Below are 15021 nucleotides of genomic sequence, written 5' to 3'. Positions count from 1 at the left end.
CCAGTCTTTTTCCTCCTCTCTACCCCCCCAGCTCAACTCTGCCCCCCCCCGCACCGGTTCTGTGCGCAGACCAGTCTTTTTCCTCCTCTCTACCCCCCCCAGCTCAACTCTGCCCCCCCCACACCGGTTCTATGCGCAGACCAGTCTTTTTCCTCCTCTCTACCCCCCCAGCTCAACTCTGCCCCCCCCCGCACCGGTTCTGTGCGCAGACCAGTCTTTTTCCTCCTCTCTACCCCCCCCAGCTCAACTCTGCCCCCCCCCCGCACCGGTTCTGTGCGCAGACCAGTCTTTTTCCTCCTCTCTACCCCCCCCAGCTCAACTCTGCCCCCCCCCCGCACCGGTTCTGTGCGCAGACCAGTCTTTTTCCTCCTCTCTACCCCCCCCAGCTCAACTCTGCCCCCCCCCGCACCGGTTCTATGCGCAGCCCAGTCTTTTTCCTCCTCTCTACCCCCCCAGCTCAACTCTGCCCCCCCCCCGCACCGGTTCTATGCGCAGACCAGTCTTTTTCCTCCTCTCTACCCCCCCAGCTCAACTCTGCCCCCCCCCCCGCACCGGTTCTATGCGCAGACCAGTCTTTTTCCTCCTCTCTACCCCCCCAGCTCAACTCTGCCCCCCCCCGCACCGGTTCTATGCGCAGCCCAGTCTTTTTCCTCCTCTCTACCCCCCCCCCCCCCAGCTCAACAAAGGTGCCTCGATTGCTGCTCCCCGCCCCCGGACAATTTTAAACTTTTAAATCCCCCCCCCGGACAATTCCCCCCTCTCAGCGGGCATGCAACCCCCCCCCCCCCCCAGCGGCCTCGGGCGGAATCAGGGACGGGCGCTGCCCCCCCCCCCAGGTGCAGGGCGCTGTACACAGCAAGTAGCCACCCCGGTCCCGCGGTCCAACCTCCCACCCCGACGCGCTCAGCACCCCCCGGTCTGCCCAGTCCCGGAGCCTACCTGCCCCCCCCCCCAAAAAAAAAATCCCGGAGTAGGGGGCGATCAGCGCTCAGCCCGCGCGGGGAAAGTTCCCCCTGCAAGGAGACACGCGTGGGAAAGAGCCATCCGCGCCACTCACCCCAAGCCGCGAGTCAGGGACAAGCGCCCGGTGCCTCTGGCTGCAGCGAGCCAGCTGCGAAAACCCTTCCTGGGGTGGAGTGGGCTGCAGGAAAGCCCAGGTCCCTGAGTCACTCGCCGCTCAGCTTACTGCAGGTCCCAGGGCTGCCAGACCTCTCTCGGGGGCGGGGAAAGTCCCCCAGAGGCGGAGTTCCAGGGGGCAGCTGAGTTAGTCTGTACAGGGTTAAACTTAAAAAGCAACAAATGGTCTGGGAGCACTTTATAGACCATCTCCATGTTTTTAAAGTGCTGGCAGACCATTTGCATTTCCTGGAATCACAGTCCTACTACTTTGGGGGGGGGGGGGGTGGGATGCCAGTAAAGTAGAAGTCAAAATATCCTCCTGGAAAACTACTTGACCAAAAGTGCAAAAGTACGGACTCTGAACTAGACTTAAATATCCAGTCGTAAAATGTAGCTGCCCTGTGGACATCTATGATTAACCACCACAGTTATTGGAGAGCACCATTAGTTTTCACAGGCATGTCTAGGCTACCCATTTTTTTTCTGAGAGGAGATATGCAAATTCAGCGCTAATTTGCACAACTTCTTCCATAGCTTTTTGGACAGCGCTTTTTTTTTTTGAAAGTGAAGGTGGTTTAGACCCCGTTCTTTCAGAAAAAGAAATCCTTTTTTGAAAGACTCCTTCCTACTAAACTACTTTCACTTTCAAAAAAAAGCGCCGTCAGAATATATGCAAATTAGCATTGAATTTGCATATCTTGGGGGGCAGGGGGGGGGGACATAGTCTAGACATGCCCTCAGGCTATATCTAGACTGCAGGCTTCTTTCAGAAGAAGCTTTTCTGGAAGAGAGCTGAAAAAAACTTCTTCTGAAAATGAGCATACATACTGAAAAAGTGCATCAAAAAAACAATTTGCTTTTTCAATAGATAGGCTACTCTACACTATAAGGTTTTTGTGCAAAAACTGGAGGCTTTGTGCACACCTCAAGCACGCTTTTGCGCAAGTAAATTGGCAGAAAAGAGGGCGTTTGCCGGTAAAGTTATTCCTCTCCCCACAAGGAATAACTCCTTTTTGCACAAGACTCAGTTCCTTTCCCACCTGGGACACAGGCACCCACATCTGGCCGAGTCCAGGGAGCAGAGGCTGACGGAGGGGAGGGAGCTGGCTGTGCCCACAGAGCAGTTAGGTCAACGCAGGGCTGGGATGTGTCGAAGCAAAAACCTCACTCAGTTTACGCGGCTAAGCAGACAGTTTTATTGGCCAGTAAAAGCAAAGTGAGCCAAACGTGGGCCCAGCAGAGCCGGGCCCAGTGAGGCTGGCTAATACAATTAATCCTAGTATTTTATACCCATAACCAAACAAGTCTGACGTCAGGGCAACAAATCAAAGCGAACTTCAAAGAGGAATTATTATCAACAGAGAAAGAAACAGGTTTAGAGTGAGTTCGAGCTTCAGCTCAAAATAGAATCATAGAATCATAGGACTGGAAGGGACCTCGAGAGGTCATCGAGTCCAGCCCCCCGCCCTCAAAGCAGGACCAAGCTCCGTCTACACCATCCCTGACAGATGTCTATCCAACCTGTTCTTAAATATCTCCAGAGAGGGAGATTCCACCACCTCCCTTGGCAATTTATTCCAATATTTGACCACCCTGACAGTTAGGAATTTTTTCCTAATGTCCAATCTAAACCTCCCTTGCTGCACTTTAAGCCCATTACTCCTTGTCCTGTCCTCAGAAACCAAGAGGAACAAATTTTCTCCTTCCTCCTTGTGACACCCTTTTAGATATTTGAAAACTGCTATCATGTCCCCCCTTAATCTTCTTTTTTCCAAACTAAACAAGCCCAGTTCATGAAGCCTGGCTTCATAGCTCATGTTCTCTAAACCTTTAATCATTCTTGTCGCTCTTCTCTGTACCCTTTCCAATTTCTCCACATCTTTCTTGAAATGTGGCGCCCAGAACTGGACACAGTACTCCAGCTGAGGCCTAACTAGTGCAGAGTAGAGCGGCAGAATGACTTCACAAGTTTTGCTTACAACACACCTGTTCATTAACCATAGTTCATTAACACATTCCAACAGCGCATTCCTCTGGCCTCTCCCCACCTCGATGAAGGCCAATTCTCTCCCTCTAGTATACGTGCAGACACAAGAAACTGAAATGGCTTTTGTTATACAGAATGGCTTCTAGCTAAATATGAAATGGTTTCTACAACTCCCCCCTTTTAGCCTTTTAAAGGCTAACTTTGAAGCCATTTCATGCCCCCATTTCCATCAAAGCCTTTATATACATTTCTTGTTCCCTTCTCTGCTCATCATATTTTAACATCATTACTTCCACATTCCCTTTAGTATGAGTCTGTCTTGTGTTTTCCAGAATATAAGAAATACAGCAAGGCTGTGTCAAGACTGGCAAGTTTTTCCGCAAAATCAGACGATTTTGCGGAAAAACTTACCAGCTGTCTACACTGACCGTTTGAATTTCCGGAAAAGCACTGACGATCTCATGTAAGATCGTCAGTGATTTTCCAGAAAAACTATGCTGCTCCCGTTTGGGCAAAAGTCTTTTTCTGAAAGACTTTTGCCCAAAAGGGCCAGTGTAAACAGCACTCGGGGCCATCGGGGCTTTTTTGCGGAAAACCGCGTCTAGATTGGCCACGGACACTTTTCCGCCAAAAGTGCTTTTGCGGAAAAGCATCCTGCCAATCTAGACGTGCTTTTCCAAAAATGCTTTTAACGGAAAACTTTTCCGTTAAAAGCATTTTCGGAAATTCATGCCAGTCTAGACGTAGCCCAATTGATTAACCAGAAACAAAAATAAACGCAAAAGAATATAGCTGTGGAGGCAGGAAAAGGGAATAAGGGAATTTGAGTGCAGTCATCTTGGTCTTGTTAACAAGAGAGCAAGAGTCAGGCTAAGTCTGCGGCCTGACAACGCGCCTCTCGCCTCCGTACGGAGATAAGGATAGAATGCTGACTGGGAGGGACCTTGAGATAAGGAGCATCTGGGTGGAACTAAAATAATTGTTAGTCATTGATGTTTGTAATGGGAAGGAGACTAATTGTTATTGTTATTATATCTAATGGATAGTATATAAACTGATTCATAATTGCTTGTATCCGAAGATCTGCCTCGGAGCGGGGGGGGGGGGGGGGGGGGGGGGGACGACTTCCCCCCCTGTCCGAACCAGTTTTTCCCTTGCTGCAGCTCGTAATAAAACTGCCTCTGGCTACTTGTTGCTTACAAACGCAGAGTGAGGACAATGTTTTCTTCCACAATTTGGTGCCGGGACTCGGATGGCAACGCCCGATTGAAGACAGCGACAGCGGCTGCAGACCGTCGCCCTTCACCCCCATGGCGCCAAACGAGAGGTAAGAGACCTTTTGAAATCTCTGCTGGGGTGTGGAGGAGGACTGCCTGTGGGGTCGTCTGCTTCTTGTGGGCTCACGCCATCCGAACTTCTTGAATCTGCAACAAGGTCAGACACAAAGCGGTTCCGGGGAGGTTGTTTTGTTACCCCCGAGTAGGCCTAAGTTTATGCAGTGCTGGGAACTGCTGTGGTATTGATGGTGCCGCCCCGGGCACGGGAAGAAAATTGTATTGCGTCCGGACATAAGGCACCTAGGTTTATGCAGTGCTGGGAACTGCTGTGGTTCTGGGGGGAAAACATGTTGTTTGCCACCCCAAATATGGACGAGGTCCATAAAGCGAGATGCATCTAAATGTAGGAGGAAAATTTCTGTGTGAAAAGCATGCTGAGTGTGAATGTAATGAGTGGAGTGTGAATGCCGCTGCCTAGGTCTCTGAGAAGTAAGCTGATTCCAGCCGCACCAGGGCTCTCCCACGAGGGAGTTCTGAACGCAAGGGGGTCAGCCGAACCTCGAGACCGAGCGGATATGTGAGGGAGTGACGACTCCCCTGATTTCATGAGCTGCTGATAAGGTCTGACACTCTAGACCCAGCAGACCCCTTCTTTGGAGTGTGTAGATTTAGTTTCCTATAAGTCACTGTACGCACGGGGAGTGGACAGGATGCTTCCCTGAATGGCTAAAATGGATGGGGATCCGTCTAAGTATACCCCCCAGACCACTGAAAGGCACCCCTGTGTACTACATGTACGTGCATCATGGTCCAAGGACCTGTAAGCATTTGACAGATTGACAGAGGAAGAAATTAAAGCCCCGAGAGATGAGATTGAAGCTCAAAAAAGCAAAAATCCGCCTTGCAGTGAGAAATGTAACTTACACGCAAGTGCACAGCCTCTCCCAAGCTTAGGGGGGAATTTGGCCCAACATTACCCCCTCTTCTCCTCTCTATGCCCAGCCCTATATGGGCCCTTACCACACATTACTGAAGATAGAGAGGAGGCACGGAAGATAATTGAAGGGGATCAGATCTTCCCTTTGGAAGAACGGGCTCTAGTTACAAATCTGTCCGATCCAAAGCAAAACACTGAGTTTTGGAATAGACTTAACAGCTTGTGGGAAGTATTCCTCCAAATTCTCAAGGAAGGAATGCCCGCCGACCATCAAGCCATATTGGCCCTAGGCATTTTGGTTGGAAACATATTCACGGAACACAACGCAGGAGTAGGAAAGGGCTGCCAAGCAACTTTAGGAGATTTTCAAGCCCTTGTTAGCGAATAGATAACTACAGCCTCTCAGGCTGGAATCGCAGGCTACCCAAGGATGTTTCACAACGCACAAGTGGGGGCCGTCCAGAAAAAAATAATAAACAGTTAAAACCTTTCCCTCACATGCCGTTATAATAGGCTTGAGGGCATGGGAGGAGGTAACCTAAAAATCAACCGGTAGAAATTGAATTTGAAGATGTAATCACTAGAAGCTAAATCTGCCCTAACAAGGAGACACATTCTGCAACATAAATCTCCTTACAGAGCATGGGCGAGTGATCCACCCCAGAGTCAGCAGCATAGATCAACTGCTGCAGCAAGGATGTTATGAAAACCCTATACTGAGAAGTTTAAAATTAGTAACAGCTGACTGCAATAATACACATTTGGATTTACTGATTGAAAAGAATTAGGAGGTGTGGGGGCTAATGGGAAAGCCCACCCTCCTTACCAAATTAATACTGGACAAACCTGTGTCATTGGGAAAGGTCATTTAGTAGGAATCAGGACAGATCATAAGAAGGAATTAAGCGATTGTTGTAATATATGAAGGGAAACCTGCTTTAAAAACTGACTCCTTGTTTCTTGCAGCCTTTTTCAATAATCCAGGCAAAGAAACAATCAAATGTAAACATTTGGCTACAGACACTTTTGTTAAATCTGTAAAAGGAAAATAAGGAATTCTATTGACACTTAACTGGTTAACTGTATAAAAGAATGAAATCTGTACATTCAATCCTTAAGGTTAAATTTACTCTTTAAGAAAACAAATAATTGTTTTAAGAATCCAAGCCCTGAAACTTCACTGTCTCTTTTCAAGGCTAAGTTGATAACACTTTTGGCTTGCTTTCAAATCCAACGTTATATGTGAATACAGGCTGCCTGGCTATTTCAAAGGAATATAAAACACCTGTCCCCTCAAGTAAATTGTCCAAATACAAACAAAATATTTATAAGCACCCATTTAACAAAATTTAATGTCAATATTATTATTACTATAGTCTTAATAAGTAACACTGTATATGATTCTTTTCAGGAAAAGAAAAGCTTTTTGCTTGCTGGAACAGTAACTGACCAATACCTTGTGCTAAGGAAAAGCATTATAGCTTCACACATTAAGCCTGATCTGTGATACAAAAGGAAAATCAAGGCATGCCACCTTTAACTTAATAATTGAACAATGAAGTAATCCACTCAAACCCTCTGAAGCTGATGTGCAAAATAAAAGCATACCATTGGGTAACAACAGGCTGATCAAAATTAACAAAGAGCATCTGTAAAAGAAAAGTATTTTAAGTTATAATGTACCACCCCGATGGGGGTAGAAATGTTTTCTTGTCTTTCAGATCATGAGAAAGTGCTGGTGCCAGCTGAAGAAAAACAACAACAACAACAACAACAACAAACCATGGTTCTGTGTCATGACATCATAAGTTTGTGTTCTGTCCAAGTTTGTCTTGTGTGTCTTAATTGTAATACGTATTGCAAATATTGTTGTGTGTAGGATATTGTTTTAATGAAAGGATAATTTGAGTAAAGCAGAAGCATGAATTTAAACCAACAAAATTAATAATTGGGCCCAATCAATTGGCAACTCTAAACTTAGTCAATTGGCAACTTTAAAATTTAGTGAAAGGATAATAGTTTAGTAATTGTTTAAGCTAGGAGAATGTTAACAATGTCTCCAGAGGTGAACAAAAAGGGAACTGGAAGGAAGCAAGAAGTGTGCCACGTGAACAGAAGGACTGGGAGTGGGGTACCAGCCCTCTCCCCCACCAGATTGGTTTTGCTTTAATGGCCACACAAATGAAATATTTATCTTCTGTAAATTTGCACACCAACCATAAAAGTGGTTTGGCCAGAGATAATAAGAAATCTATAAGTAACAACACGGGCAAGTGGGACATCAGCATATTTAAGTAAAGATGCCCGCAACAATGAGGAAACTAGTAACCTCACCATTGCAGTAACAGCTACTTGCCTTGCTACTCATTGGTGCCTGATGCCTTAAAAGGCCTCAGGAATTATGGAATTGCATGGGTTATCAATTAAACATCTGTGAACCATGCTTGGTCCTATCAGAGAAACAGTGACTCTAGTCAACGTAGCCTCCTTCAAGTCACATACGTAGAACAAATACACGCTAATAGCAATGGGGAATACACGGCCTTGGGCCTCCCCTCATTCACACAGAATTATTTTGTTTATTGTAACATGAACACGACGAGGACAAAGAATACACAGTCCTCTGAGTTAAAGTTTGTATGGAATATTGTGGGAAAGAAGCTAAACACTGACATCAGGCCACTGAAGTTGGACCTACTGACTCCCACTGGGGCTTACCACTTAAAGCCCAGACAAAGGTAACCCCTGAGGCATGGCTGTCATTTGTTTGCTAACTTGCCTTCATCTGGATATTATTAACCAGGTCCTTAAGGACAAAATAAAACCTCCTGAACGTACATCATGCCCCAAGCAGATCCCTGTCCCAGAACCCGGACTGGTAAGGAAAGGACCAGTGGTGCCAGTCCTTACCTCAGTGGTATTCCACAGTTATAAGGTTAAGATCTAAAAGGTATAAACCAGCAATGCACCAACACTATCAGACTGGCAGATGGAATTGGCAAGCACCTGATTAGGCAACGACGGGGCTTAGCAGATACCATTGGTTTGGGCCTGGAAACTCTGTCAGCAACACTTACGTCATAGCCCAGAAATCGTATAAAATCCAGGCTGGTAGATGCAGTAATATCCAGTGCCCGTAAAGGCCTAGACACCAGCCAAGCCAACCGATTGATCCTGGATAGTTTGAAGGATCTGTCCAGCTCTATGTCCACTTGACTAGACCTAACCAGATATTTGGACCAGAGACTAATTGGATTGCTAATTAATGGAACTAAATTAAAGGTATTAGAAGAGCAATGTTGGAGAATAGCTTTGACGACCCCAGTCCTTATGGTGGTGAGTCCCCATCTCCCCCGTGCCTATCCATGGGAGTGGGGAAGGAGAGAATCCATGAGGATCCATAGGCCCATCTGGACAGGACATAATATAACCGTTTGTTTTTGGCCCCTCTGGGGATTTCTCACTCACAGGGTACGTCTAGACTACCGGGTTTTGTCGACGGAAGTTTTGTCGACAGTATCTGTCGACAAAACTTCCGTCGACAAAGAGCGTCCAGACACATTGAGTTCTGTCGACAAAGCAAGCTGCTTTGTCGACAGAACCCCGTAGTCTGGACGCAACCCTACAGGCAATAACACCTTCTGTCGACAGAACTCTGTCGACAGAAGGTGTTATGCCTTGTAAAATGAGGTTTACCAGCTGTCATGATTATGAGGGTTAGCCAGCAGCCTGGGGATTAAGGGGTTAACTACACCTAGCCAGGTGGAGTGACCAATAGGAATGTAGGTGGGACTTTTCAAACTGGGACAAAGGAATTTGGGTTTTTTTCTTTTCTCCCTTTTGTCTCTCTGAGAGCTCTCTGCAGCTACAGAGAGGGACAAGCATGTCTCTCTCTCTCCAAGACACCATTCTTCATTTTCTGTAAGTAGGGTAAAGTTTAGGTAGTTTCGTTAGGTTTTATTGTGTTATGGATTGGGTATGGGATCTGAGATCTGGCACTGCTTAAAAGATGTTTTGGCTTTTCTTTGTAACTAAGTTCTAGGCCCATGGAGTTTCTCCATGAGTATATTTTGTTACCTTCCTCTCTAGTCATTATACTTGCAACCAGAATATTGTTGTAATAATAAAAGTTCTTTCTTTTCTTTTATTAACCTGGCAGTGGTTAATGGTGTGCCCTGATTTTTGTTTTAGGGGGAAGATTTCCCAAATGATCTTTCCCCTGGTTTCTTTAGCAACATTTGGGTGGTGGCAGCGGAAGTTTTATTCCCAAGATCTAGGTTTTTAAGATCTTGGGGGAAGTTTTATACCAAAGCCTGGTAGATAAGGCTTTGGGGTACACTTGCTGGCCCCCACTTCTGCATTTATCATGCCAGAGTGGGGAAGGAGCCATGACACCAGCGTCGACAAAACTGCTGAGTTCTGTCGACGTTATGTCGACCGAACTCAGCGGTAGTGTAGACGCAGGTATAGTTTTGTCGACAAAAGTCCACTTTTGTCGACAAAACTCGGTAGTCTAGACACACCCACAGTGATCAGAATGGTAACTGCCCTGCCTGTACCAAAGCAGGGGCATATTGACAGAGTAGAGGGCATTGCTTATTCTGAAGGTGTGGGAGCCTCCCTGTACCCAGGGATTGTTGCACCCACTTTGATAAGGAAATTTTATGTAGCTGCCCATTTCACATCATGACGAATCTGCCTAGGTTTGATGTGGTTGTCTCAGAGAAACAAAAACATCGAGCTGGTCCAAATAAACGGTACCTACTGGTGTTTGACTACCCAGACAGATCACTCCAACCTGCCCCTCTACATATCCGTCTGTGTGCATAACAGCCCCTCGCCGAACGATCCTGACCGTTGATGGAACGCGGCTCTATCGCACTTCGGCAGTGATAAGTAACCTAACATGAGATCCTGAGTGGCACGGCGGAAGTAAGTGACGGCGCGTTGGGGTCCCCCGTCTCCTGCACCCCGAAATGGCACAAACAGACTGCACCAGCCAGTAGAATTGAGGAAGTTTATTGCCTCTCCAGGATACAGCACAGCACAGATGTAGTCTGGTCACAGAGCTGGGCTAGGATGCCTCAGGCCCCCTTGAGTTGGGGGGAGACTGGGCCCCTAAACTCCAGCTCCTCTCCCTAGGCTGACTCATCCATCCTCACAGACAGCCACCAACCAACTAACCAACTTCCAGCCCTGCCCCCCAGCCAGGGCAGCATCCACCTTCCTTTGTTCCTCTCCATGGGGGGTGTCTGGCCCCTGGCTCAACAAGTTTGGCATTACCTCTGCCTAGCGAGGTTTTCCCTGCTGGGTCTTGCTCCAGACAGCAGGGGTCACCACAGCCCAGCAAGTACCCCCACTACGTCACATAAGTACCAAGAGGAGGGTTTACTGGCCCTGCAGGCAAAGATCGAGGAGTTGGTGGCCAATGCCCAAAGATACATCGGGGCTGGCTTTCTGAGGTACACACAGATAGGGAAACACCGGGGACCATGCCAAACACCTGAGGAACTCGACCAGGCAGTAGAGGTCAAGTCTATTATCATGGGCAGCGCCAGTAAGGTGATGAAATATCTTGGGGATGGATTTCAATAGTGTTTGCCAAATTATGTGGGGAGTTTCGATTATAACATTTATAATAGTGCTGGTGCTGTGCTGGTGCTTCCAAGGTAAATTAAAAGCCCTGAACTTGTTGTATTTAACCTGGCAGGTTAAGGAGAACCCCAAAGTCAAGAGAAAGGAACTATAGGGCTACGTCTACACTGGCACGATTTTCCGGAAATGCTTTTAACGGAAAAGTTTTCCGTTAAAAGTATTTTCGGAAAAAGCGCGTCTAGATTGGTAGGACGCTTTTCCAGAAAAGCACTTTTTGCAGAAAAGCGTCCGTGCCAATCTAGACGCGCTTTTCCGCAAAAAAGCCTCAATCGTCATTTTCACAATCGGGGCTTTTTTGCAGAAAAGAAATCTCTGCTGTCTACACTGGCCCTTTTCCGGAACCGTTTTCTCGAAAAAGACTTTTACCCAAACGGGAGCAGCATAGTTTTTCTGGAAAAGCACTGATGAGTTTACATGAGATCGTCAGTGCTTTTCCGGAAATTCAAGCAGCCAGTGTAGACAGCTGGCAAGTTATTCCGGAAAAGCGGCTGATTTTCCGGAATAACTGGCCGGTGTAGACACAGCCTAGGAGTATATAGAGGCAGTCCATAGTATCTTGCTGAGAACTGACAAACTCAAATCTGAAAGTATTAGGCCAGCCCTGGGAAACATACAGTAAACAGTTATTGTGACCCTGGTTCCCCTGGCAACCACATTCCAAAAGGGCCTTACTTTGATAAGGCCGGTACTAAACAACCAAACAACTATGCAGGATTGTTTTTACGGTTTGCTTTATTCCTAGGAAATAACCTTAGTTCCAAAGGAGCCAGCTGGCTTTTAGCTCAGAGAATAGAGACTCTTATGTCCATCAGCGAAAGACAGCTCTAAAAAGACCTTTACCAAGTTTTGCTAACCACCAACACCGCTGTGATGTGCCAAGAACTGACTATTGGCCAATGCTTCTCACTGCAAAAAGATCCCTCCATCTCGAAATGATCCTACTCCGCCTGCTGAACTCTCTCTCCTTCTGGTCCTGCTTTCCTACCTGCTGGACACCAGAAGAACCAAAATATTACAGGGTTATGTGCTGGTAAAATCTCCCCTGCATGATGCTGAACCATGACTGTTTCAAGAAAACAAAGAGGAAAAGTCATAGAATCATAGAATAATAGGACTGGAAGGGACCTCGAGAGGTCATCGAGTCCAGCCCCCCACCCTCAAGGCGGGACCAAGCTCCGTCTACACCATCCCTGACAGATGTCTATCTAACCTGTTCTTAAATATCTCCAGAGAGGGAGATTCCACCACCTCCCTTGGCAATTTATTCCAATATTTGACCACCCTGACAGTTAGGAATTTTTTCCTAATGTCCAATCTAAACCTCCCTTGCTGCACTTTAAGCCCATTACTCCTTGTCCTGTCCTCAGAAACCAAGAGGAACAAATTTTCTCCTTCCTCCTTGTGACACCCTTTTAGATATTTGAAAACCGCTCTCATGTCCCCCCTTAATCTTCTTTTTACCAAACTAAACAAGCCCAGTTCATGAAGCCTGGCTTCATAGGTCATGTTCTCTAAACCTTTAATCATTCTTGTCGCTCTTCTCTGTACCCTTTCCAATTTCTCCACATCTTTCTTGAAATGTGGCGCCCAGAACTGGACACAGTACTCCAGCTGAGGCCGAACGAGTGCAGAGTAGAGCGGCAGAATGACTTCACGAGTTTTGCTTACAACACACCTGTTGATACAACCTAGAATCATATTTGCTTTTTTTGCAACAGCATCACACTGTTGACTCATATTCAACTTGTGGTCCACTATGACCCCTAGATCCCTTTCCGCCATGCTCCTTCCTAGACAGTCGCTTCCCATCTTGTATGTATGGAACTGATTGTTCCTTCCTAAGTGGAGCACTTTGCATTTCTCTTTATTAAACCTCATCCTGTTTACCTCTGACCATTTCTCTAACTTGCTAAGGTCATTTTGAATTATGTCCCTATCCTCCAAAGAAGTCGCAACCCCACCCAGTTTGGTATCATCTGCAAACTTAATAAGCGTACTCTCTATCCCAATATCTACATCATTGATGAAGATATTGAACAGTACGGGTCCCAAAACAGACCCTTGCGGAACTCCACTTGTTATCCCTTTCCAGCAGGATTTAGAACCGTTAACCACAACTCTCTGACTACGGTTATCCAACCAATTACGCACCCACCTTATCGTGGCCCTATCTAAGTTATATTTGCTAAGTTATAAGTCCACTCCTCTGACATCGCCAAAGCCCAAAGATTCCTGACTACAAAAGGACATTAAGAACTGACCTTGGTGAAAGACGCAAAGTATTGTATATTGCCAAGGAGAAACTTGTGGGAGTGGTTTGGGTTTCTCCCTTTGATCTGGACTCTGTGCTTATGGACAGGTACCATCAGCATGCACCTGCCCTCCCTAATTGGCTTTTAGATGCAATTAACCCTTAAGTTCCAAATACCCTTTAATTGGATTACCTTAGTACCCGACTGATTCCAAAATCTGCATTCACCAGAGGTCTAGAGAAATCTCTGAATATCCATTTAATCCATAGCACATTCTCTCTGGTGTACTAATTATGATATGTTGTGTTATGTTACTAAAATTATAGAACAGCCCCATCATAGAATTATATTGGGGATATTAATGATTATATTGCTTTTGCTTATTAAAGGTTTCATATTTGATTGTTGTTGTAACAGTTGTAGTAATAGAAATAGCTTTTATGTTTGTACTAATTATGTAATGTTTAATGAAAATAAAAGTTTAGAAAGGTAGTTGTGCTGTAAGCACAAAAGGGGGGAGTGTGGAGGCAGGAAAAGGGAATAAGGGAATTTGTGTGCAGCCGTCTTGGTCTTGTTAACAAGAGAGCAAGACTCAGGCTAAGTCTGTGGCCTGATGATGCGAGAGCTGTAATAAGACGCTGCCTTTGCCTCTCGCCTCCGTACGGAGATAAGGATAGAATGCTGACTCTGGCAGAGACCTTGAGATAAGGAGCATCTGGGTGGAACTAAATACCTGTTAGCCATTAGTGTTTGTAATGGGAAGGAGACTAATTGTTGTTATTATATCTAATGGACAGTATATAAACTGCGTCATAATTGCTTGTATCGGAAGATCTGCCTCGGAGCGGGGGGGCTTCCCCCCGTCCAAACCAGTTTTTCCCTTGCTGCAGCTTGTAATAAAACTGCCTCTGGCTACTTGTTGCTTACAAACGCAGAGCGAGGACAATGTTTTCTTCCACATAGCCAATACTAAAACTACACCTTGCAAAATCCAAGTTCACACATGTCCAAACCAGCCTCCCAACCGATCCCAGAGGGTCCAGTTTTCCTCCTGTCTTAGGCTTTCCACAGTTTTTTTTCAATCTCTGAGACATCACGCCTACATTACCCTCCTAGTTCGAATTAGGAGGGTAGTGTAGACATACCCTTTGAGGGCTGTTCCTTTCTGCCAGGTGGCCTAAGATTTGTTGGAACCACATACCAGCGAGATGCACAATGGGTTTTATGGTCATCTTAGAGCCGGACTAGAAGATGGAGCCAGGACGGCTCAGGTCTGTCATGGAAGGAATTTCTTTTATTGGGGGGGGGGGGGGGAATGAAAAATGGATGTGCGGCATGGGAAGAGAAACAAATACCAAAGGCTATAGAAAGAAAAGTGCCCAGAGCTGGAGAAAAAGGAAAAAGCCCTTGCTCACCTTATTTGAATTCTCTCTTTCCAGCTCAGGGGTCATTTTGCCTGCTTTTAAACCCCGGTGACTCAGTTTCCCTGAGGATTTTATTTGGCACGAGGGGAGGCAGAGCCGGCTTTTTGCACCAGAATTTTTTTCCCTGTCACTCAGAAAACAATTGTATTTGTCAGTTCCTACACAAACTTGCCACAGTATCACCAAGAGACGAGGTTTCCTCTTTCCTCAGAGCCCCCAAGGAGCTTTGCGTTAAACAAGTCTTATTTGGGTACTGGTTGTGTATGGGTGTCCGACGGCTTTGCCTTCTGAGATGTAGTGGGGATGGGAATTCACTCGGGTTGCTTTGCTGTGCTTTGTGGGATTGCTACTGTCCTGTGCTGTTCTGCAG

The 15021-nt window shown here is 46.3% G+C and overlaps 1 protein-coding gene across 3 annotated transcripts in view; it reads right to left on the bottom strand.

Moving 5' to 3' along the window:
• The window catches only part of LOC102446706 (C-type lectin domain family 2 member B-like), a 29634-nt gene extending 28343 nt beyond the window's left edge, over positions 1-1291 (bottom strand). The window contains exon 1 of one of the 3 annotated variants that reach the window (XM_014577528.2): positions 1058-1291. The gene's annotated coding sequence lies outside the window, so the exon portion shown is untranslated. The remainder of the gene's footprint in view (positions 1-1057) is intronic. The other 2 variants (XM_075913491.1, XM_075913492.1) reach the window with 2 other exon arrangements.
• Positions 1292-15021: the final 13730 nt, after the last annotated feature.

The sequence above is a fragment of the Pelodiscus sinensis genome, chromosome 32, assembly GCF_049634645.1.
Source record: "Pelodiscus sinensis isolate JC-2024 chromosome 32, ASM4963464v1, whole genome shotgun sequence".
Lineage (NCBI taxonomy): Eukaryota > Metazoa > Chordata > Testudines > Trionychidae > Pelodiscus > Pelodiscus sinensis.
The sequence above is the reverse complement of the archived record's forward strand: the minus strand, read 5'-3'. Positions and strand labels throughout refer to the sequence as shown.